This window comes from Narcine bancroftii, chromosome 11, assembly GCF_036971445.1.
Source record: "Narcine bancroftii isolate sNarBan1 chromosome 11, sNarBan1.hap1, whole genome shotgun sequence".
In the NCBI taxonomy this organism is placed as follows: Eukaryota; Metazoa; Chordata; class Chondrichthyes; order Torpediniformes; family Narcinidae; genus Narcine; species Narcine bancroftii.
The window spans coordinates 15474135-15498505 of NC_091479.1; the positions used below are offsets into that span (position 1 = coordinate 15474135).

The 24371-nt window shown below is 41.6% G+C and overlaps 1 long non-coding RNA gene across 2 annotated transcripts in view; it reads left to right on the forward strand.

Annotated features, from left to right (window-relative positions):
- LOC138746314 (uncharacterized) overlaps positions 1-24371 on the forward strand; it is a 62415-nt gene that overhangs the window by 26513 nt on the left and 11531 nt on the right. For both annotated transcript variants that reach the window (XR_011346859.1, XR_011346860.1), the window contains exons 2-3: positions 12749-12922; positions 21547-21659. This is a non-coding gene — a long non-coding RNA (uncharacterized lncRNA). The remainder of the gene's footprint in view (positions 1-12748; positions 12923-21546; positions 21660-24371) is intronic.

Consider the following 24371-nt stretch of genomic DNA (forward strand, 5'->3'; position numbering starts at 1 on the left):
AAATAGTAAAACTAGATCAAACTGGATTTATTAAGAAAAGACGAACAACAGACAATATCTGTAAGTTCATTAACTTAATCCAAGCAGTACAAGGAAATAAGATGCCAACAGTGGCGGTTGCTTTAGATGCAGAGAAATCCTTTGACAGGGTAGAATGGAATTATTTATTAATTGGATTAAAGCATTACGTAAGGGACCACTGGCAAAGGTGACAGTAAATGGATATATATTGAACCAATTTAAATTAAGCAGGTCAACTAGGCAGGGATGTCCACTATCTCCCTCACTGTTCACTTTAGCTATGGAACCCTTGGCAGAACTGAGAAGAACAGAAAATAAAATAAAAGGAATAAAAATAAAAGAGAAGGAATATAAAATCAGTTTATTTGCAGATGACGTTATAGTATACATATCAGAACCAGAATTATCAATAAAAGAATTACATAAGAAATTGAAGGAATATGGAGAAGTATTGGGGTACAAGATCAACGCAAATAAAAGTGAAGCGACGCCAATGAATAATGCAGATTTCACAATGTTTAAGAAAGAATCACCATTTAAATACCAAACACAAGCAATCCAATACCTAGGTATTAGACTAGATAATAATCTAGGCCATCTATACAAATTAAATTATCAGCCATTAATGAAGAAATTACAAGATGACAGAACATTGGAAAGATTTACCACTAACACTGACAGGAAGGATAAATTGCATTAAAATAAATATCATCCCAAGGATACAATACCTATTCCAATCGTTACCAATTCACCTAACAGAGAAATTCTTCAATGAGCTAAAGAAAATAATAAGGAAATTCTTATGGAAAGGGGGGAAACTGAGGATAGCGCTAGATAAATTAACAGAATGGTGCAAACAAGGGGGCTTACAGCTACCAGACTTTTAGAATTATTATAGAGCAGGACAAATAAGATATCTATCAGATTTTTATCAAACAAAAGAAAAACCAGATTGGATCAGATTAGAGCTAGATAAAATAGGGGAGAAGGTACCAGAACATATACTTTATAAGTGGGATGAAAAGCTGGTGCAATACAGAAGTTCACCAGTACTGCACCATCTGCTCAACATTTGAAAGAAGATTCACGTAGAAAGGAAAAAAAACAAATTACCAACTACAAAATTATTATTAATGCAAAATCGACTAATCCCTTTCACAATAGATAACCTTTCCTTTAGGGAATGGGAGAGAAAAGGGATCAAAAGAATAGAAAATTGTTTTTTGGGAAATAATTTATTATCTTTTGAACAAATGAAGGACAAATATGGAATAACTCACGGTACAATGTTTGCATACCACCAACTGAAAACCTACTTAAAGGACAAATTGGGAAACAGTCTGAGGTTACCAGAAGGAAGCAGCTTTGAATATGTGATTACAGACACAATGATAATTGAAAGATTTATAACAAACATGTACATCAAGCTACAAGAGAAAGAAAATGATGAAATAAGCTATAAACCCAAATAAAAGTGGGAACAAGATCTAAACATGAAGATAAAGAGTGAAACATGGGAAAAGCTATGCTCCGGAACTATGAGAAATACAATAAACACGAGGTTACGCATGATACAATATAATTGGTTACACAGGCTATACATCACACCCCAAAAGTTAAATAAATGGGACCCAACAGTATCAGACAGATGTTTTTGCTGCAAGAAGGAAACGGGAACAACAGTACATGCAAGTTGGGCATGTGAGAAAGTGAAAAAATTTTGGGAAGATCTAAACCAGATATTAAATAAAATCACAAAAAGCAATATACCAAAAAACCCAGAGATCTTTCTTCTAAGTAATATAAGAAGTAAAGAACTTGGACTCGATTTGGATGGAGCACAAAAAAGATTTATAATGATAGCCTTAGCTGTAGCAAAAAAATGTATAATGTCAACCTGGAAATCAGAAGAGAGCCTGAGAATACAGCAATGGGACATGGAAATGAATAAATGTATTCCATTGGAAAAAATAATATATAATATAAAAAATGTCACAGTATTTGAACAAATTTGGGAACCGTACATGGAACACAACAGAGAAATCCTACCACGGACCTCCACCCCCTAAAATGATAGAATGGGAAGAAGACGAAATGAACTGACCCAGTGTGTAAAAGTAGATGACACAATTTTCCTGTTGTTTTTCATTGTGTGATGACATGGTTTAATGTATCGAATATGTTGAAAGTTGAGTGGGTGGGGAGGGGGGTGGGAAGGAGGGAGGGAAGGGAGGGGGGAAAAGGGGAGAAAATGACACTGTGTATATTCAAGAGGGAAATGTTTGTGTGAATTTTGATTAATATGGTTCATAGTGTGAAAAATAAATTATTTTTAAAAACACGGTGTCTGCAGAGGTTTGTGTTTTACATCTGGATGTCAGGCTACAGGTTTTACTGAAGTGACATTAAGATAATAAATGGAATATTACAATTACAATACTGTTAAAAAAACAATCAAAACCTCTTGATGTTTCTCAATGTTCCTGACTTTCAAAAGTTTGAGCATTTTATTAAGTTAGTAGAACAGCGTAAAAATGACAAAATCATTTTAATAGCAAATAAATAACCAACAAAGTATCACCACCCTAATTATTCAGTTAAAAATCAATTAAGAATGCAATCTTATTGGTGTAAAGCAGGATTGGGCAACCTTTTATTTAAAACTCACATCCCACCTTAAGTAAATGCTCTGTGATTAGAAAGGGATTACTTAAGGTGGGATGTGGGTGGGAAGGGGAGGTTGAGGACCACTGCTCAATTGTTACTGAAATATTTGGCTTGAGAAAAATTGTCATCGGCCCATTTCCTTTGGAGTTCTGAAACCCTGCACATAACGAGTCAATGAGGGATGATTAAAACAGTTGTTTTCAAACTTTTTCTTTCCACTCACATAAGCAATCCCTTACAAATTACAGGGAACTTATGGCATAGGGATTACTTAAGGTGGAATGTGAGGTTTAAAAAAAAACGGTTGCCCACTCCTGGTGCAAAGATTAAAACACGAAAGTCTGTAATTGATGGTGAGGACAGGTGGATATATATCTTTACCTCCTGTGGACGCCGCGAGACCTGTCGAGTTCCTGCGGCATTTCTGCGCTTTTAATGAAGAGTTGCATCAATTCCTGGAGATTATTCAACCTTCGCTTTGGCTGGTTTTCCAAGACTCTATATTTGTAAAATTATTCTGTTATTATACCATTAGAATTACATTTCCTGTATTAGGAGCTGAGTTTTAGATACATAAATATTTCATGGTGTGTACCATGCCAGAACAATGGATGTTTTGACAAGTAATTGAGTGAATCCCTTTTATTTCTAATGGTGATTTATTAAATTGACTTTTAAAGATCATAACAGGAGGTGAGGCAACATCAATTGAAGCTCATTGAGGTAAACGATCCTGCCCTGTTTTGTATTGTGTACTGGTTGTGTTATGTTCTGAACTGTGTAATAACATCTTAGCAATGATGGATCATCCACTATTTTTCATAATAATTTTCATATTGTATGGAGTATGATGGATGAATGTGGTGAGCTTTGCAGTGATTGTAATAAAGAAATTTCACAAGCAGAAAATATTTTTAGACCTGGTAATTTAATAGATTTTATATGGATATGACGATATTGCAGGCACAGTTTGATTTCTGTCTCCGCTGGTTTAAAAAAAAACACCTTTCACGTTGTTTCTCCTCGACATTGAGCCCAAACTCTGCCACATCGACTGAAAATTTCCACAAGGTTAATCAGGCCTCCAGATCTCCCGCCCGACTGACAATAACCCTTGAGCCTCTCTTCCACGAGGCCCAGTGTTTCATGCAGTGGTTTTCAAACTCGCATTTCCTAGGCTGTCAGTGCTCTGTGATTGGTAAGGGGTTACGTAAGGTGGGATGTGGGTGGGAAGGGAAGGTTGAGACCGCTGCTCTAGACCCAATTGTGAATGAAACATTTTGCTTGAGAAAAATGGTCATTGGCCCATTTCCTTTGGAGTTCTGAAACCCTGCACATAACGAGTCAATGAGGGACAATTAAAACAGTGGTTTTCAACCTTTTTCTTTCCACTCCCTCACTAATCACAGAGCACCTGTGATATAGGGAGTACTTTGTGAGTGGAAAGAAAGAGGTTGAAAATGACTGCCCAAAACCCGTAGATACTTTGTAATACAGTATTAAAGTTTCCTCATAACCAGTAGGTCCATGCCTCTTCATAATTTTGTATGCCTCAATCAGGACCCCCCCCCCCCCCCACCGTCCTCTGCTCATGGGGAAAAGTAGCAGTCTTGCCTTAAGATTGATGTCTCATCCAAGGCAGTATCCTGGTGAATGGGGCCCTTGGGGCCCAAACACATTGGACTCTTACGGTTGCCACATAGGTTGAGAGGACTGTTAAGAAGGCCTATGGTATGCTGGACTTCATTAGTTGGGGAATTGAGTTCAAGTGTCATTCTTGTGGGGACTGTGAAGAGTCATGTGATCCCCTCCATCTGGCACCTGGTGGGAATGTTGATTGTGGTGGGGCATGTGGCCTCTCCCTCTGGTACCTGGTGGGTATGTGGATTGTGGAGGGTCATGTGACCTCTCTGTCCAGAAACTAGTCGGAAGTCACCTCACCAAGTTTAAACCTTGTCCGCATGTCAGCACACACCAGGTCACTTGCCCCTTTAATTGCCTCATCGATACCTGGGCTGGACTGTCCAGCTGATGGTACTATAAAGCCCACCACATGTGAGCCATCTGCCTTTTTCTCCACTGGGGTGAACCTGAGCTCTAGTCCAGGTGGTCATGCTGGAGAGTTATTGATAAGGTGTGCGCAGGCAAAGGGTTGGAGCTGGATGTCTAGAAATTCTCTCATTTGGTTTTGGATAAGAGTCGTATCTGCTAGAGATATCAAGGTGTGGGGGGTATTGTGTGTATCTTGATTGCATAGCTTTCTTACACATGTAAATTAAAAAAAACTATTGATCAACCAGCCCGTATTCAGATTTGCTTCCCTTGGGACCCATCGAACTGGTTTCACACACAGAAGAGTTGTGAGGTAATGCTGCAGCTCTATAAATCTCTGATGAGGCCACACGTCCTCCAATTTGGAATCCCAACATGAGGACCAGACTTATCCTTTTCCAGAATTAACTTGAAGCCGAAGACATTATGGTCACTGGATCCAAAATGTTCGCCCACACAGTCTTCTGTCACCTGACCTGCCTTGTTCCCTAATAGGAGATCAAGTACTTCATCCTCTCTCATCGGTGCCTCTGTATATTGATTTAGAAAACTTTCCTGAACACATTTCACAAACTCCAAGTCATCCAATATGGGAGGAGCAAATCTGCAGAAAGATAGCAGACTGATGTTGTGATAGTCCTAATCAATATTTGGAAAGTTAAAATCTACTATCATGCCTCTTACATTGGTCTGTTATCTCTCTACAGATTTGTTCCTCCAAATCTCTCTGACTATTGGGCAGTCTATAATACAAATCCATCTTTCCTGTTCCTCAACTCCACCCACATGGCCTCTGGTGACAAACCCTTCTAGCTGTCCTGACTTTGCACAGCTGAGGTATTTTCCCTAACTAGCAATCCCACTCCTCCCCCTTTCACTCCACCCCTATCACATCTGAACGGTGAGATGCCAGTCTTGCCCCTCCTGCAACCAAGTCTCACTAATAGCAATAAATGTCATAATTCCATGTGTCAATCCACGCCCTAAGCTCGTCAACCTTTCTAACAATACTCCTTGCATTAAAATAAATACACCTGAGAACATTTCTATCGCGTACAAACCTTTGATTTCTGCCTATTCATGCAGTCCTCACACAACCTTTATCCTCCCACACCCCTCACTAACTGCTCTAACATTCTGATTCCCCTTCCCCTCCAAATCTCGATTCAACCCATCGGGACCAGACTAACAAACCTACCCGCAAGGATATTAATCCACTTCCAGATCAGATGCAATCCGTCCCGTCGGTACGCACCCCACCTTCCCTGGAACAGAACCCAGTGATCGAGAAACCTCCCTCCACATCCTATGAATCTCCTCTGCACCCTTTCCAATACTCTGTGAGGCAACATGGACTCGGTGGGCCAAATGGCTTCCTTCTGTGCAGCAAGGACATATGTTAACAGAGCTATTGCAATTGCATTTGAGACCACTGTCAGCTTTGGAGTTCTTAACTGTTAATTGCCCGTCAAGTCTCTCTTCCTAATTAAATGAGTAACAATGTCAATATTAAGGAGGGACTACTTAGATCAATGGTCATTCAGATTTAGATTAAAACTGGCCTTTTGTTTAATATAACTTTGCTACAGGCCACGTGTTCAAAATAGAGATTGATCCAGTCGCGCCTCATATGTTGCCATTTTAAACACCAATGTCTGCTTGCTTAAGACTAATCCAATCCAACTTGTGAGATCACAGGGAAACTAATCTTTCCCTTGAGCCTATTTTCAAATAATATCCAAACTTTATCGAACCGCTCCTAACTCAACCGGAGAGGAGGTGAAAAAATGCGTTTGGAGCAAATATTAGCGGCAAAATGATAGCGAACCATGAATTGTGTGGAGTATAGAATTTGGAATGTTATACAAGATATTGGTGAGGCCAAATTTGGAGTATTGTGTGCAGTTTTGGTCATTTAACTACAGGAAACATATCAACGCGAATGAAAGAGTGCAGAGAAGATTTACTTGGACGTTGCCCAAACTTCAGGAACTGAGTTGCAGGGAAAGGTGAAACAGGTCATTCTCTGAAATCTGGAAGAATGAGAGGAGTCTTCAATCTTCCTCCTGAATGCTGATTCATCGCTTTTTTAAAAAATTCAACCCATGACCGGCAAATTTGTATTTTTGTACTGAGCCACATAGTCGTAGATGTAAAGTGAGCAGAGGGGCTAAGAAAGAAGCAGTGTAGAACTCAGAGCATTACCGACAGCAGCCCTTCTAGTTTTTACCCTGTCCGCCTGACCTACACCAGGTCCATAGCCCTCCACACCCCTCCCATCCATGTACCTGGGCAAATGTTAACAATGAATCGCATTCCCCACTTAAGCTGGAAGCTCATTCCACACCCCTACCACTTTATATTGGCAAAGATACATGAACAGTGCTTCTGGCTTGAGTCGTTCATTAAGGTACGAACCACTTGAGAGCAGCAGGGATGGGAGCAGAGGGAAAATCCTACAAAGAGACATATTCAGGGTAAACATCCCTTGAAGAGATTTCACAGAATTTTGCAGGAAAGTGAAATAAAACACAAAATTCTGCAGACACCCTGACTGAACGAAAAACGCACAACGCTGGAGTGACTCAGCAGGTCAAACACTACTTTATATTAGCAAATGAAAAGGTGCATAACCAACATTTTGGGCTTGAGCCCTTCGTCAAGGTATGAATCAGAACACAGGTTGTGGTCAGGATGGGGGTCTGATGTCAGGGCATGAATTCCAATCAGGAGAAGGGAACATCACTCCCCAAGAGAAGAGATTGGGGCAGGGGTGGCAGATGCAGTCAGACAGGAGTTATAGCAGTAAAAACACCCAGAACCACGCATTATCTCGAGTTAAAGATGGATTAGCCTGAGCCCTTCTTCAAGGAATAAGCAAAGAATAAAGGGTGAAGGCTGGCCAGAGGAGTCCAGACCAACTGAAGATGTAAGAGGAGAATTGATTTTGGGTGTTTGAAAGGAAACAGATGGCAGGAAGAGGGATGCAGGGAGAAGGGGGGGGGGTGGGGTTTAATGGAAACCAGAGAAGTCGATGTTAATGCCGTCTGGTTGGAGGGTGCCCAGACAGATATTTCAGTAGAACAGGAGCTACGCTGACAGCAGTCACACTGAGATGGGGGGGTGGGGGGGCTATGCTGGCTCAAGAAAATCTCTTGGGACCTGCATAGCCGGAAACAATGACAGCCCGTCGTAACTCCATTCCTACACTTGTCGCAGATGCCCATGGTTCTTTTGTTTTTTAAAAACTTTATTTAAGATTTTTATAACATGAATAAAATAGAAAGTTACAGTAAAAAGATTAAACATAAGATAATAAAAATTACAATACTACATCGGCAGACTAAATAAACTAAACCCCCCCCCCAAATTAGTACCCAACATTAATGACCTAGCTTAAAGTTAGTCCAACCCCCCCAAAATAAAGAGTGAAGAGTTAATAAAATGAACAATAATTATATATAAAAAAAAACCCTTACACAAAAAAAAGATAAAACATAACAAATAAAGATACTAACATCAAAAAAAAGAAAAAAAATATAAAAAAATTATCAATACTAAAATATCAAACTTAAAAACATATTTAAATCAAACTTAAATGCATATATTTAGCAAACGGAGTCCACTTCAACCTATAAAAAGACATCTTATCCTGAATTGAAAAAGATCTCCTTTCCATAGTCAAACAGAACTTCATCTCCAAGTACCACCTATCTAAAGTTAATATATTAGATGCCCATGGTTCTTATGTTAATTGCGATATTGATTTGGGGTACCAGGAGGATAGCAGTGATCAGTCGCTTCAGGGGAAAAAGAAATTACATTCACTTTCTCCTGTTGATTGGCCATCACTAAATGGAGAGGTTTTCTTTTTCATCCAACCGCATGATGCTTCAGTGAGCAGTGTAATGAAAGATGTTGCAGATGGTTCTCACGGGGAGACGAGCAGAACTGAAGGGATGAGTGATCTGCTGACTGAAATTTGCTCCCTGCCAGTGATACGGTTGAACGATTGAACACAAGGCATCCCTTGCACAACCTTCTCTATCAGTCTTCAGGCATTAAACCTGAGGAGAGCGAGGGAGGGAGGGTGGGGGAACCACAGGAGAATGAGAAGAAGAGAGAAAAAAAATAAATGTTATTCTATCTACCCTTCGAAGTGTCAAACCCCGACACAGAAATTTGCATCCCATTCAGGAAGTGCAGTGAGCAATTTACTCTCTCTTACACAGTAAACAACAACACAGGGCATCAAATTTTGACAAAAGATTTGCTTCCTGAAATTACAATAGACAACTTCAAGCTGAACACAAAGGTAATTCTCAATTTGCTGTAGCCCGTAAGAAGTTGGAGAAACATTAAATTGAATTTAGCAAGTTTAATTGCATCGTGACGCTGACACGTTGCGTTAGTTCAACTGACCTAAAAAAGTTTTGCCGCTGATTTTCGTTTGTACTCAGCATCTGATGCCTCTCAGGTCAGTGTCCATCAATAGTCAGCCAACGTTGGCGCATTCCAGTAGCCCTGATACTGCTTTTCCAAGGTCACAATGTCCTGGTGAAACCTTCCACCACGTTCATCACCAAGACCAGCAGGGAAGTGCATAAAACGAATTTTCAATATGTTGCCCTTCATGGTTTTGTATGTTTGAAGCAGACTTAAAATATGATTTGTTACACTGAGATGGGGGCGACACTGAGGCGGAATCTTCACTGGGGCAGGTGCTTCACCAAAAAATAAACATCTGATAGAATGATTCAAATGCACTTGATTTAACACCTCCCACACTGACAATTGGATTTTTATATTTAATTCCCTTGCCTGCTGCTGCAAAGGTTTCTATTCTCAGGCTAACTCACCCTGAAAGTGATAAGCCATGGAGCAGAGTTGAATGCAAGAGGCTTTGCTTTTCAGTTCACTTCAGGATCAAAATGAAGTTCACACACTAATGAGAGAGGTGGAGGGAGTTCATGCCGATTCTTTGAGAGCTGTAACAAAGACTTGACACCGAACTAGGTGATGGGAATTCCTTCAATGCTTTCTGACAACAAATATGTGTGCATCGTAAGTAGCAATGCTTTGAACAGCTAATTGCAAATCTATCCGGGTGCCTTGAAGTATCCACCTCATTAAGCAAAGGATTGCTTTTTTAATTGGCTAAGATGGAATCTGAGGAACAAAAAAATAAACGGCCAATATTTTCTCTCATCTGGTGAAAAACCCAGGTGTCTTCACCTTTTTCTTTGAGCAGAAATTGCCTACTCATTCCACCGAGACTGCCCCGCCATTCAATCATAAGCCAATCCCTCTTCCCACTTAGCCCCATTGCCTGACCATCTCCACATAACCTTTGATCCCCTGGCTAATCGAGAACCCATCAATCACTGCCTTAAGTACACCCAGTGAATTGGCCTCTGCAGCCCCCTGTGGCAACAAATGCCACAGATTCATCACCCTCTGGCCAGAGAAAGTTATCCACGTCCCTTTTTTAAGTGGACATCCTTCAATCCTGAAGTTGTGCCCTCTTGTTCTTGACTCTCCCAACATTTCTACATCTACTCTGTCCACGCCTTTCAACTTTCGAGGTGCTTCAATAAGACCTCCCCCTCCACCATTCTCTTAAATTCCCATGAGTATAGGCCAAAAGCAGATAAATGTTCCTCATATGATAACCCTTTCATTCCCACCTTGTGAACCTAGGTGTGATAGCCTTTGTCTGATCAAATAACGGACATTAGTTTTCTCAGGAAGCTGTACTGAATTGAATACAATTTGGCAAGTGAGAACAACCTGCGTTGACCCCACCAAGCTTCAATTTCACCAATGAATAACACTGGGCAACAATTTTTTTATCAAAATATCTGCTTCCTGAAAAAGAATTGGGGATTACGATAGACAACTTCAGCTGAACACAAAGATAATTTCAGATTTGCTGAATTGAATTTAGCTTGTTCAATCGCACCGTGACGCTGACACATTGCATTAGTTCAAATGACCTAAAAATGTATTGCTGCCAATTTTTGTTTGTCCTCAGCAGCTCTTGAGTCAGTGTCCAACAATAGTTGGCCAGCATTGGTGGCTTCCATTTGCCTTGATACTGCTTTTCCATGGTCACAAATGTCCTGGTGAAACCTTTCACCGTGTTCGTCAATGACGGCACCAAGTTCGGCAGGGAAGGAGTCCAAGGGCGAATGCAGAAAATGAATTTTCAATGACATGTTGCACTCCGCGGTCTTGTACGTTTGAAGTAGACTTAAAATACCTAAAAAAAAGGATATGTGATAGAAAATTCTTAAGGCGATTTTCATAATCAACTGGCAAAATACACCCATAAGTGTTCAGGAAACAAAATCTTTGTAATCCTACATAATGGGATGTTGCCGATCAAGAATGACCTCGTTCTCTTTATTTTCTTTGCTAATTTTCAGGCAATACTTACATTTATCATCTGTCACGAGTTACCATCAAATTGGTGAGCCTGGCATTGGTAAAGATGACAGACTTCCTTCTGTGAATGTTATTAGTGAACCAGATGGATTTTTAATGGCAGCCTACTTATTTTTTTGTTGTTTACTATTACCAAGACTGATTTCTTTCTTACATTCCTGATTTATTTCATAACTTGAATTTATTTCCCCTGCTGCCGTGGGTGAGATTCGAACTCACACCTCTAAGTCAATAGTCTGGCTGTCTGTCCATGCTACAGGATTGTACCCTCTTTTATCTCCAGCAATAAACACTCCGCTTATCACTGCACCCTCCCAAACTATTGTTTGCATTGTTAGCCAGGGAAGTAATTCTTTACACCAACCATGGAACCATCCACTTTCCCCCTTGCCACCAAAGACGAGAAAAGCCAGCGTTTAAGTTTACTTGGTTGAAAACAAATCAACAGCAAAAGCCATTGACTGCATTTGCAGTAAAAACCCCCGGCAGCCGGCACTTGGGGGAATTGGTGGATGCTGGATAAGTGAGTTTTCCGGTTGCTGGAGACTCACTCTTACAAAGGCTGACTAATACACCCGCATTAAAAATGAACAGGTTAAAAGATAAAATACAGCGGAAAATGTAAAGTAATTTGAAAAAAAAATCAGTATTGTCCTTAATTATCCAAAGTTCACTTTAATTAGGGAACTCGTGTAACCTACAAAACAAAATTTAAAATTTAAATTTGAATCTGGATCGCTGGCGCTGTAACAGGGTTGCGCTAACCTCTACGCAAAATGTTGCCCCCATAATTAACCCCCCCCCCAAGTTTACAGATAAAGCTTCACTAATATACTTAATGACAAAAGCTCTTACTAAGCAGGGATAAGGAGACATTTGAAGAGAGTCACCCCAACGGCGAGCGGCATCGACCAGCTCTTCATCCTGAGTGAAACCATTTTATTCAAAGACAACTTTATTCAAACAGCTGCTACAAGCAAGGCTCTCCACTGGCTGAATATTTGCTCCCATCTTCACCAAAGGTTTATGTGTTACTACAGAGAACATTTACAATTTTAAACATGCATTTTTTTATCCCTTATTTTATTATATTTCTTAAATTTATTTTCCTCGGTTTTTTTTTTCCGGTTGTTTAAGGCTGCCAGTTGCTAGAATTCCAGATAACAGGGGTTTTACAGTGACTGCATATGGGAGCAGAACGTTCACTTTTCCTTGGAAAAAGCGAACATGTAGATTTTCTGCTGTTCCCCTTTTCAGCTGTCAGAAGTCGGAGACAAAATGCATAAATACACAAGTCCCAAACTTCTTCACATCCGATACCTGCCGTTTTTCCAATGACCCCCAACGATGAAGCCTCCTTGAGCACCAGTCGGGCAAAGCCCCAGTGGCACTGGGGCAATTTAAGGTTTGAACCGCCCTGGCAAAGATTCAGTATCTCCAGATATTTCAAAGAGAAGGAATGGTTATGAAGGAGAAACCCAAATTCTATTGCCTTAATGGTGAATTTACGTTAATATAATTGTCTCTTTAAATGTTTAATAATATTCTTAATTTTAAATAGGCTCGGAATATTTACAAATGTTGGAAACGTTCCCAAACATTCAAGATGTTTGACAGCTGGTCAAGCTCCAGGCAACAGCTTAGCTGGCTTTCAAAGAGTTTCTGTGAAGATTACAATCAGTTAACAACCACCTCATGAATGGTATTAGAGCCAATTTCAATGAGCAAGTTGGAGGTAAGTGGTCCATTCGCAGCACGGGTGCGTTCAGCTTGTCGACAACTGGTGAATAAAACTGATTCAACCTCTCCTCCAAGAAATTCCAGCTTGCATTATTGAATATTAGGGTTAATTTTGGAAAGAAAAGGTCAAAAATATTGTGGATATTTGACATAAATTTGCTCCTTGCGTGGGTCACTGTTACGTGTGATCAAGTCAGGTCTGGTGGGTTGATAGAGAATCCAGTCCAGACACAGGCTACATGAACAGCACATTTAGCGAAGTGGTTAGTGCAATGCTATTACAGTGCCAGCCTTCGGGACTAGGGTTCAAATCCCACGCTCTCGGTAAGGAGCTGGACGCTCTCTCCATATCTGCATGAGCTTTCCCCAGGTGCTCCGGTTTCCTCCACCCATTCAAAACATACTAGGGGTCTAGGTCAATTGGATGTAATTAGGTGGCACAGGCCTGTTACTGTGCTGTATGTCTAAATTAAATTAAATGAAACAAAGGATGATATTATTTCACACACGGGGAAATTATAACAGGGAAGACACAAAGCAACACTCAGCACTATAACAATGTAAGCATTCACATAGGATACAACGATGTCCGAAACCACTGGCCACCTAGTCTCCCCCTCCCCCCCCCCCTCTCTCTCTCTCTCTCTCTCTCTCTCTCTCTCTCTCTCTCTCTCTCTCTCTCTCTCCCCCTCTCTCTCTCTCACACACACACACACACGCGTGTAGTAATATTCAGTGACTAGCACACTCTCACTAATCAGGGACTTCGATGCATACACCCAGAAAAAGTTTGAATGCACCTGTCTTAATTGTACCTCATTGACTCGTTATGTGCATGGTTTCAGAACTCCAAAAGTAATGGGCCGATGACGATTTTTCTCAAGCAAAATATTTCAGCAACAATTGGGTCTAGAGCAGTGGTTCTCAACATTCCCATCCCTCTCACATCCCACTTTAAGCAATCCCTTACTAACCGCAGAGCACCGACGGCAGAGGGATGACTTAAAGTGGTACGTGAGTGGGAAGAAGGTTGAGAACCACTGGGTAACAGGAAAAGAGTTCATGGCTGGATGCAGGAGGGAGGGTCAAAGCGATCTGTGCCTGAACTGGATGTTATTCAAGAGCCACTGGGTAACAGGAAAAGAGTTCATAGCTGGATGCAGGAGGGAGGGTCGAAGCGATCTGTGCCTGAACTGAATGTTATTCAAGAGCCACTGGGTAACAGGAAAAGAGTTCATAGCTGGATGCAGGAGGGAGGGTCGAAGCGATCTGTGCCTGAACTGGATGTTATTCAAGAGCCACTGGGTAACAGGTAAAGAGTTCATAGCTGGATGCAGGAGGGAGGGTCAAAGCGATCTGTGCCTGAACTGGATGTTATTCAAGAGCCACTGGGTAACAGGTAAAGAGGACATAGCTGGATAAAGGAGGGAGGGTCAAAGCGATCTGTGCCTGAACTGGATGTTATTCAAGAGCCACTGGGTAACAGGAAAAGAGTTCATAGCTGGAGGGAGGGTCAAAGCGATCTGTGCCTAAACTGGATGTTATTCAAGAGCCACTGGGTAACAGGTAAAGAGGTCATAGCTGGATGCAGGAGGGAGGGTCGAAGCGATCTGTGCCTGAACTGGATGTTATTCAAGAGCCACTGGGTAACAGGTAAAGAGGTCATAGCTGGATGCAGGAGGGAGGGTCAAAGCGATCTGTGCCTGAACTGGATGTTATTCAAGAGCCGCTGGGTAACAGGAAAAGAGTTCATAGCTGGAGGGAGGGTCAAAGCGATCTGTGCCTAAACTGGATGTTATTCAAGAGCCACTGGGTAACAGGTAAAGAGGTCATAGCTGGATGCAGGAGGGAGGGTCGAAGCGATCTGTGCCTGAACTGGATGTTATTCAAGAGCCACTGGGTAACAGGTAAAGAGGTCATAGCTGGATGCAGGAAGGAGGGTCGAAGCGATCTGTGCCTGAACTGGATGTTATTCAAGAGCCACTGGGTAACAGGTAAAGAGGACATAGCTGGATAAAGGAGGGAGGGTCAAAGCGATCTGTGCCTGAACTGGATGTTATTCAAGAGCCACTGGGTAACAGGAAAAGAGTTCATAGCTGGAGGGAGGGTCAAAGCGATCTGTGCCTGAACTGGATGTTATTCAAGAGCCACTGGGTAACAGGAAAAGAGTTCATAGCTGGAGGGAGGGTCAAAGCGATCTGTGCCTAAACTGGATGTTATTCAAGAGCCACTGGGCAACAGGTAAAGAGTTCATAGCTGGATGCAGGAGGAAGGGTCGAAGCGATCTGTGCCTGAACTGGATGTGATTCAAGAGCCACTGGGTAACAGGTAAAGAGGTCATAGCTGGATGCAGGAGGGAGGGTCGAAGAGATCCATATCCGAACTGAATGCTATTCAAGGTTCATCATGACTTTCTAGCTCTTGTGCCCAACACATCGGCTCTTGAAATCCATGATCAATCACATTCACAGCCCATCCAGCAATAATTTATATACTGTGCCGCCAAATGTCTCCATGCCTTCTTTTGAACTGCACCTTCTAGTTTATATTGCCCGATTGTACACTCTAATTTACATTATTCGATTGATGTTTTATATTAACAGAATGGTACCTTCTGATTTGTTTTACCTGAATAGCTCCCTTTAATTTATATTTTCCAAACTGTGCCCTCCAATTTATATTACCTGATTTATGTCCTCTCTTTATTATCGCTGAATGGTACTCTCTAATTTTTATTATCACTTGTCAAGACTTTGAATGAGCGGGGGGGGTGGTGGGGGAGATGAAATGTGCCTTATAGTTCAGCACAGGCATTAAAACTTCAAGCTTTTATCTGATTTAAACTCAAAGAAAACCGCAGATGAGTGAATGCGATTTCAGCCGTTACAATTGCATAGTTCAATAATTTTGGGTGTCGACAGGTTGATTCCAGAGATGAGGGGGTTGGCGTATGAGGAGAGATTGAGTCGTCTGGACTGGACTTGCTGGAGCTTAGGAGAAAGAGGGGAGATAATGTATAAGATAGAGGCAGAGAAGTTGCTTCCATTGGTGGGAGAACTAGGGGACACAGCCTCAGGATTGAAGATTTGGGACAGAGATTAGGAGAAACTGCTTATCCCAGAGGGGAGGTGAATTCACTGCTGTTTAAAGCAGTGGAGGCGACTTCAGTAAATATTTTTACACCTGAAACCAGCAACAACAGAAGGTCATAATTCAAAAGGATTAAATTTAACTCTATATTTATGAATAACTATTAATGATTTAATGTCTTAACACAATTAACCCCTCCGTAAATATCTATTAGAAAATATGCAGATGTCATAAATAGTGTGTATGTGGAAAAATCGCAACCATTACAGTCTGTGTCCAGTTCTCAAAAAGGAAAATTCCCCCAAAATCCTAGGTCAGTCAGTTCAAAAAACACCATCCACAGAATTTAATCTCAAAGTTCAATGTCCAAGTTCAGTTCTTCAACTGATGACAAAGGACACTGTATTGAACGTTGGAGAGATAAATGACTGTTGTGTTGCAGTAAACTTACGAATCCTCACTTATGAGGCATGTGCATTTCACACAGCTCTCCAGCTGCCCTCTGCCACTCCGACTGCCATTCCAACTCCCGTTCTGCTGCTCCATCTGCCGTTCTTCCGCTCCAACCGTTCCATCTGCCGTTCCGCCGCTCCAACTTCCTCTCTCAAATTCACAGCTGGATTCTCCCTTTGCTCTCGGAAGTTCCAAGCCATTTGGCAAGTCAGCACTCAGCTGGACCATGAGTTGCACAGATTTCTTAGCAGAAATCCATCCTTTATAATAGTCCACAGTCCAAAAGGTCAGTCCATGGTCCATAACAATATATTTAAGATAAGGTTGGATAAATTTTTACATAGTAGAGTAATTAAGGGATATGGGGAAACTGAAGGTAGGTGAAGATGAGCCCATCAACAGATCAGCCAGCCATTATCTTATTGAATGGAGGAACAGGCTTGACGGGCCAGATAGCCAACTTCGGCTCCTATTTCAGATGACAAAGGGTTCTGTGGAATTATAGATCTACAATGGTCCTACAGCTCAACAACAAGAGCATCAAATGCCCTTCTTGGGAATTCAGACAGAAAAAAAAAAACATTAGCTTGCTGGATACACAAATGCACTGACATTGAGTGACAGAACAAACAGGCCCTCTGATTTATGTTAAATGTACAAGACAGGAACCTTCCTTGATCTCTGTCACAAATGGCACAAAATATCTTGGCAGAAGATACCTGGTGCCTGGACTGATTTTGTTCAATTAAATTTTAATTTTCGTTTAGACCTACAGCACCATTTTGGCCTACTACTCCATGCCACCCAACCTACACCCCCAGTACATTTTTGAATAGTGGGAGAAATAGGGAGGATGTTCAACAGGGCAGCACAGGATTCGAATCCCGGTCCCGATCGCTGGCGCTGTAAAGGCCACCCTATAGTTTGGCCAGTGCCACATGCACATGCCCATTTCCAAACCATACCTTAAGTGGTCTCCCATGATGACCTCTCACAGTGACCTCTGTTTTCTTAAATTTTTGAAAATTTAGGCATAAGGGCACGATAACAGGCCCTTTCAACCTATGAGCCCAGGCTACCCAATTGACCCACAACCTGGTACATTTTGAAGGGTTGGTTGAAACCAGAGCACCTAGAGGAGACTGGGGGAGAAACTTCTTACAGACTGAATTCGAATCTGGGTCGTGGGCACTGTAACTGCATTGTGGTAACCACTACACTAACCGTATCTCCCCCAAGCTTATGTATAGATTTTGTCGCTATATTGCAATTTTAAAACTGTTACTAAAAATTACATTCAGTAGTCTGAAGAATGGTTCTTACAATTTAATATATTTGATCGTACAACTCCCAATTTGAGTTGATTCTCTCTGCAGTACCCTCCAGTTTATAATACAGGTGCTCCCCTGCCTTTTACGATGGTCCGACTTACAATTTTTCAAAATTATGATGGTACAATAGCATGTTGATTCTTTGTAGCCTCCTTGATCAATCAGTTCTTTTAGTTCAGTCGGAGAGCTCACAGGGACCGATACAGCACTGTCGGGAGAGAACAGGGCAATGGGATCAGAGTGGGGACTGTCAGTGGAGAGCTGGGCATTGCAATGAATGTGTGGCTAATAGAAACATTGAAAATAGGTGTAGGAGGAGGCCATTTGGCCCTTCAAGCCTACACCGCCATTCATTAGGATCATGGTTGATCAGTACCCGGATCCTGCCTTCTTCCCATACCCGCTAATCCCCTTGGCCACAAGGGCCAAATCTAACCTACACTTAAATATTGACAGGGAACTGGTCTCAACTATTTCCTATGGCAAACAATTCCACACATTTACCACTCTCTAAGAGAAGAAATGTTTCCTCATCTTAGTCCTAACAAAATTCCCCCTTATCCTTAAACTGAGACCCTTGGTTCTGGTTTTTCCCAGCATTGGAAACAACCTTCCTGCGTCTAGTCTGTCTAAACCCTTAAGAATTTTATGTTTCAATGAGATCTCCCCTCAATCTTCTAAATTCCAGACAATGCAAGCCTTGTCTATCCAACTTTTCTTCATATCTGAGTCCCTCCATCCCCGGTATCAGCCTAGTGAACTTTCTCTGCACCCACTCCATGGCAAAGATGTCCTTCCTCAGATAAGGCCTCAAAACTGCATGCAGCACTCCAGGTGGGGTCTCACCAAGGCCCTGTACAGCTGCTGCAGGATCTCCGTACTCCTGGACTCAAATCCTCTTGCTATGAACGCCAACATACCATTCGCCCTCCTCACCGCCTGCTGCCCCTGCACGCCCACTTTCAACGACTGATGCACAGCAACACCCAAGTCTCGCTGCATCTCCCCTTTTCCTAAACAGATACCATTTAAATAATAATCCTCTTTCCTGTTCTTACCTCCCAAAGTGGATAACCTCGCATTTATCCACATTAAACTGCATCTGCCACATCCTGGACCACTCGCCTAACTTGTCCAAATCACCCTGCACTCTCCTAGCATCCTCCACACGGCTAACCCTGCCACCCAACTTCATATCGTCTGCAAATTTCGAGTTGCTACTATCTATTCCCACATCTAAGTCATTGATACAAGGCCAGGGGAAGAGACCAGGGCAGTGAGATCAGTGTGGAGACTGATACAGCGCTGCCTTGAGAGAGAGGGACACAGGAATCAGTGTGGGGACTGATCCAGTGCTGTTAATGTCATACAAGTACTGTATACCTGTATTCTTATTCGACTGACAATTTGTTTTGACTTACGATGGGTTTGTCAGAACACAGCCCCATTGTTGGTAGAGGAGTACCTGTACCTGAATCCTACCCTCTCTTTTCCTTGCTGGGTACAGTGTGGTACGATTGCTCTAGAGAACTGGACTGGAGGTCAATCCACAGTACCACAAGAGTATGGCTGGTGTCTACCTCTCTCCAACGACATGATCCATCAGGATCGTTGTCTGAAGAGTGCGGACAAAATCACAGCATATTTCTACTGCTCCAAATAACTTCTTCCTGTGAGAACGCTGAACGACCAAAGGAACAGCTCAGACTAACCTTCCAAGACTCTCATATATCTAAAACAATATTCATTTTTACATATGTATATCTGTCCTGCTTATGTTTGTCTGTATGTCTGTTATGACTGCGTGTTTTGCACCGAGGACTGGAAAACACCGTTTCGTCAGGTTGTACTTGTAAAATCGGATGATAATAAACTTGAAAACTATATAATCCAAACTCTCCTCTAATTTACATTGCATCTTTTGTACCTTCTTTTTGTATTGAGTTAATTCTACCCTTTTATTTGTATTGCTTGAGCCATCCCCTCGAGTTTATATTACCGTAAATGGACATCTATGTGTATCCAAGTGTATCTTTGAATTTCTATTTTTAATTAATATTAGCTGAATAATACTCTCTAATTTATCATTAATGAATTGTACCCTCTGGTTTATATTGCCTAAGAGAGCTTAGGTTGAGAGGATTATTTAATTCACATTATCTCACTGGGGCCTCTGTTTAACACTGTATGCCTTTTCACCACCTATCTTTCTGAAGGGCCCTGCCCAAGGCTCGCAAAATAGATTCTGATATCTCCTGAAATATCATTGTCTTGACACCCATCATGCTGATCTCCAAGGAACCTTGGGAGTTGGGGGGAAAGGAAATTTCCAAGGCACGGAGGTCAGAGAGAGGGGGTGAGGATGAACTAGGAAACAAGATGTGGTCAATCAGAAGGAAGAAGGAGATACGACAATCCCCTCATTTAAAACACAGTAATGTAAAGTTTCCATTATTGGAAAGTAATACTACATTTAGAATGTAAAAGACGTTTGTCTCCTGTAAGGAGGATAGAGAGTCACCACTTTGTCCAGCGCCCCTAGGCCCCAGCAAGGAGTGAATGCAACCCCTGGTTTACAAGATCAATGCTCTAAGCTCTGAGCTATCTGATCCTCTCTGTTGGAAGGACTCAGCTGATTCGTAGCATCCACGGGAGATAAAGACATATAACCAATGTTTCAGGCCTGATCCCTTTTTCAAAGAATACAACCACAGCATCTGCAGACTTCTGTATTTCACAACCAATCCCTTTAGGTATTTTTTTTCAAAGCACACCCCTGAGGGTAAATTAACTTTCTCACTACCAAACATCATCAAGGAGCAGGGAAAATATCCGAAGCGCTTGGAAACGCACAGAGAGAGCTTCCGTTAATTAAAAGATGTGATCATTTGGAACATCAAAGAGTTTGAGGAGAAAAATGCACAGGTCCTTGGCACGGATCGTCCCCAGCTGCAGCATGACAGAGAACAATCTGATTTACGGTTTGTTCCCGAGGACGCATGCAGAGACAGGCACCCAGAGCTACTGGAAGATCGACACCTCGGTGAAAGGCCCCCATTGTTCTACCCGAACCTTGTTGGTTTTCCAGCAAACTGAGATGACGGTGAGGGAATGCTGCCAAGTTTCTGCTCTGAAGCCCAAATTGATATATTTGAAACCTGAATATTTAAGGTTTCAGATTTATTGTTAAGAGCACATACATGACATCACATACAACCCTGAGATTCTTTTCCCTGCGGGTGAGGCAGAATATCTGCTTATAAAAAAACCTGTATTCAATGTACAATTATAAACAAATAAAGACATCTAAATAAACTGACTGTGCAATACTGTACAGAGAGAAAAAAATCAGTAAGGTGCAAAAGAAAGAGTCCTTAAATGAGTCCCTGATTGAGCTTGTTGTTGAGGGGTCTGAGGGTGGAGGGTAGCACTGTTTCTGAACCTGGTGGTGCGAGTCTTGTGGCACCGACACCTCTTTCCTGATGGCAGCAGCGAGACTAGATTGCGTGCTGGGTGGTCACTGCAGACAGCATTCGCTGTAGATGTTCTTGACGGTGGGGAGGGTATTGCGCATGATGTCCCAGCCTGTGTCCACTATGTTTACAGGGCTTTACACTCTGGGGTATTGGTGTCCCCATACCAGACTGTGCTGCAGGTCATCATGCTTTCCACCGCACATTTCACGTTTGATTGCGGATTCCTCTTAAATGCAGCTATTAATGCAATTTTAATTTTTTTAATTTAGTGTTACAGCATGGTAGTCCATGGTGCCAAAATACACCAATTAACCTACAAACCCTGTATGATTTTGGAGAGTGAGAGGAAACCATAACCCCCCCCCAGAAGAAACCCACACAGGTAAGAGAGAGAATGTAGAAACTCCTTAAAGACAGCTCTGGATTCGAACCCAGGTCACTGGCCCTGTGTTGCGCTAACCACTCGAATCAAACTTTAACTTATCTCTATACTTAACTAACCCAAATTAATTCTCTTCTTCCGCCATTACTCCTGGCAGCCTGTTCCAGGAACCTACTGCTCACTGTGCATGAAGAAAACTAGCCCCGCACATCTCCTTTAAACTTCCCAGAGACTAAACAAACCTAACATGTGCTCTGGAGATGGCTGAAGAAATGGAGGGCTTAAATGGACATAGTGAGGGGTGTTGACATTCACACTCAACGTTGCTTCCTATATTGGCACAAAACATCCTTTTAGATTGATGCTCCATCAATAACTTCAAAGACTAGAAGATGTAGAGAAACCGATAGGCTTTTATTTACGACAGAATGGACGTCCATCCATGCGGGTCGACTGTCCCGGACTGAGAAGGGAGCTGTGGTGCAGTCATCTTTATTCAGGGGTCAGTGGGAGGGGCTTCAGGCACAATCTGCAAAGGGGTGTGTCCTAGTACATCCAAACATATAGTTGTAGTGGTTTACTACATAGATGAGATGTTCGTCAATCTTGCTTTTGAGCAACAGATCACAGGCAGAGGGGGTGGGCAACGGAACTGATGAAGGTCCCGGACTTAAAAAAAACATTCCCCATTTCCCTCTTCATAGATGCCACCTGACTTGCTAGATGCTTCCTGCGTTTGTTTTTTTTTGCGTTGAGTAATGTCAGATGAAACACCAGGGAAAATTTGTCTATTTTTCTTGAAAACAGCCATTCTCAATGGGTTTTCGATGCCCCCGCCCCCCACCCCCATTGAGGACCACAGCACATTTCAGTAAATTCCTTGGGGTTTTTTGAATTTTTTTAAACTTTTTCCAAGACTCATATAGAACATTACATACATCATGTAATTAGTATTTTAAAACTACTGTTACGAGACCAAAGGACCCCAAAACCCAACAGCAATAGATATTCACCATGACAAATGGTTACTTAAGCAAACGTTGTTTTTAATTATCTTCAAAATTAAAAACAGAATCAAACTTTAACTTATCTCTATACTTAACTAACCCAAATTAATTCCCTTCTAATTCTAAGCGCACATGCATATAATGTGTGTGTAAATTTAAGAAAACTGGTTCACAGTTCAATCTCACTACTCATTCTTCCAAGTTCACTAGTTGCAGGCAATTCTTATACTGTGCACAGAATTTAACATGTATAAAGTTCACCAGGTTTGGTGCTTGAAAGGTCAATGTTTACCACTCAGGAAGGTTCTTTGGAGGTTTTCAGAGAGATATTTGTTTTTCCAGGATTTCCACAACTGAGGGACCACCATTAGTCACCTCAATGTCTCACTGATGAAACTTGCCCCATCAGGGTTCTCCAGATGGTAACCTCTTTCTTTCAGGCTACCACAGAGTTCCTTTCTGTTCCACTTATTCCAAGAGAAACATCAGACAGATAGCACTTCCAGCCATCCACCACTCTGGATCTTTCTGTTTCCCACCAGCTTCTCCTGGCTTGCCCTGTTCAGCTGTTTTCAGCGTCATACACACTGGCTGAGAGAGCTTGTTAACTTCTCTTTCTCTCTCTCTCTCCAACTTCCAACTGCCAGGAAGCCCATGTGATCTCTCACTTGCAAAAACCCCTCATCTTCTTCGGCAAATAACAGGAGTTATCCTTCTTGTTCAAGCTGTTGTTTTAGGTAAACAAAACCCAGAAGTGACCTTTCTGTGAGCACTCTATAGATACTTGCAAACAGCCAGTTTGTCTCCTCCAAGACAATGGTCTATTAATTTCATGACGTCATTTCAATTAGCACCCACTTGTGAAATGTGCTTAACGTTCTCCCAAGGTTCTGCAAAGTTCCTGAATATGAATTCTTAGTATTTCAAATAAGATCTGTTTTAAAATATGTGTATGTATGTAACCCACTCTAATCTTGCAAAATTCCTCCCAATATTTATCCATCACACTACAGTCTCATACGATTGCCCAAATCTCACCCCCATCCCCTCAACTGCTAACATAACAAAAAGGTCCAAAAAAAGGGGTGTTTGAGCTGCCTTCATTAACTAGTCCATATCTTGATCTTCAGGAATTCACCACTATTAATCTAATTATTATTTAAACATTTTTGGGGAAGTTAATTACATCCTTAAGCCAGTATGATTCAGATAAAGTTCCCATATTTTAACAAATATGTCATACTTCTTTCTCAGATTATGTGATCTTTTCCAGGGGGAAGGGACAGCTTTGCTTTTCCACATTCCAGCGTGTAATAAATGGGGGCGGGGGTCAGACTTCCATGTAACAGCAATATATCTCCTGGCCACCACTAGTACAATCCTCACGAACTGGATTTGATATTTGGATAATTTAGTGCCAAAGACCATCAGATTGTTCAATAAATACAGTTCTGGTTCCAATGGAAAATCTGCTTCTACAATTTTTGTCAACATTTCTGCCGAGTCGTACAAAAAGATCTTGCTTTCTTGCAGAGCAAGGTTGAATGTATAAATATTCTAATCTCTATTCCACACCTAAACCAGAATTTCAGATTTTAAACCGTGTAATTTTTTTGCAGTATCAGGTATGATTGGTCCATAAAATTGTATTGTACCAATCTATAATCTGACGTTAATAAATGATGTCATATTATCAGAGCACAGT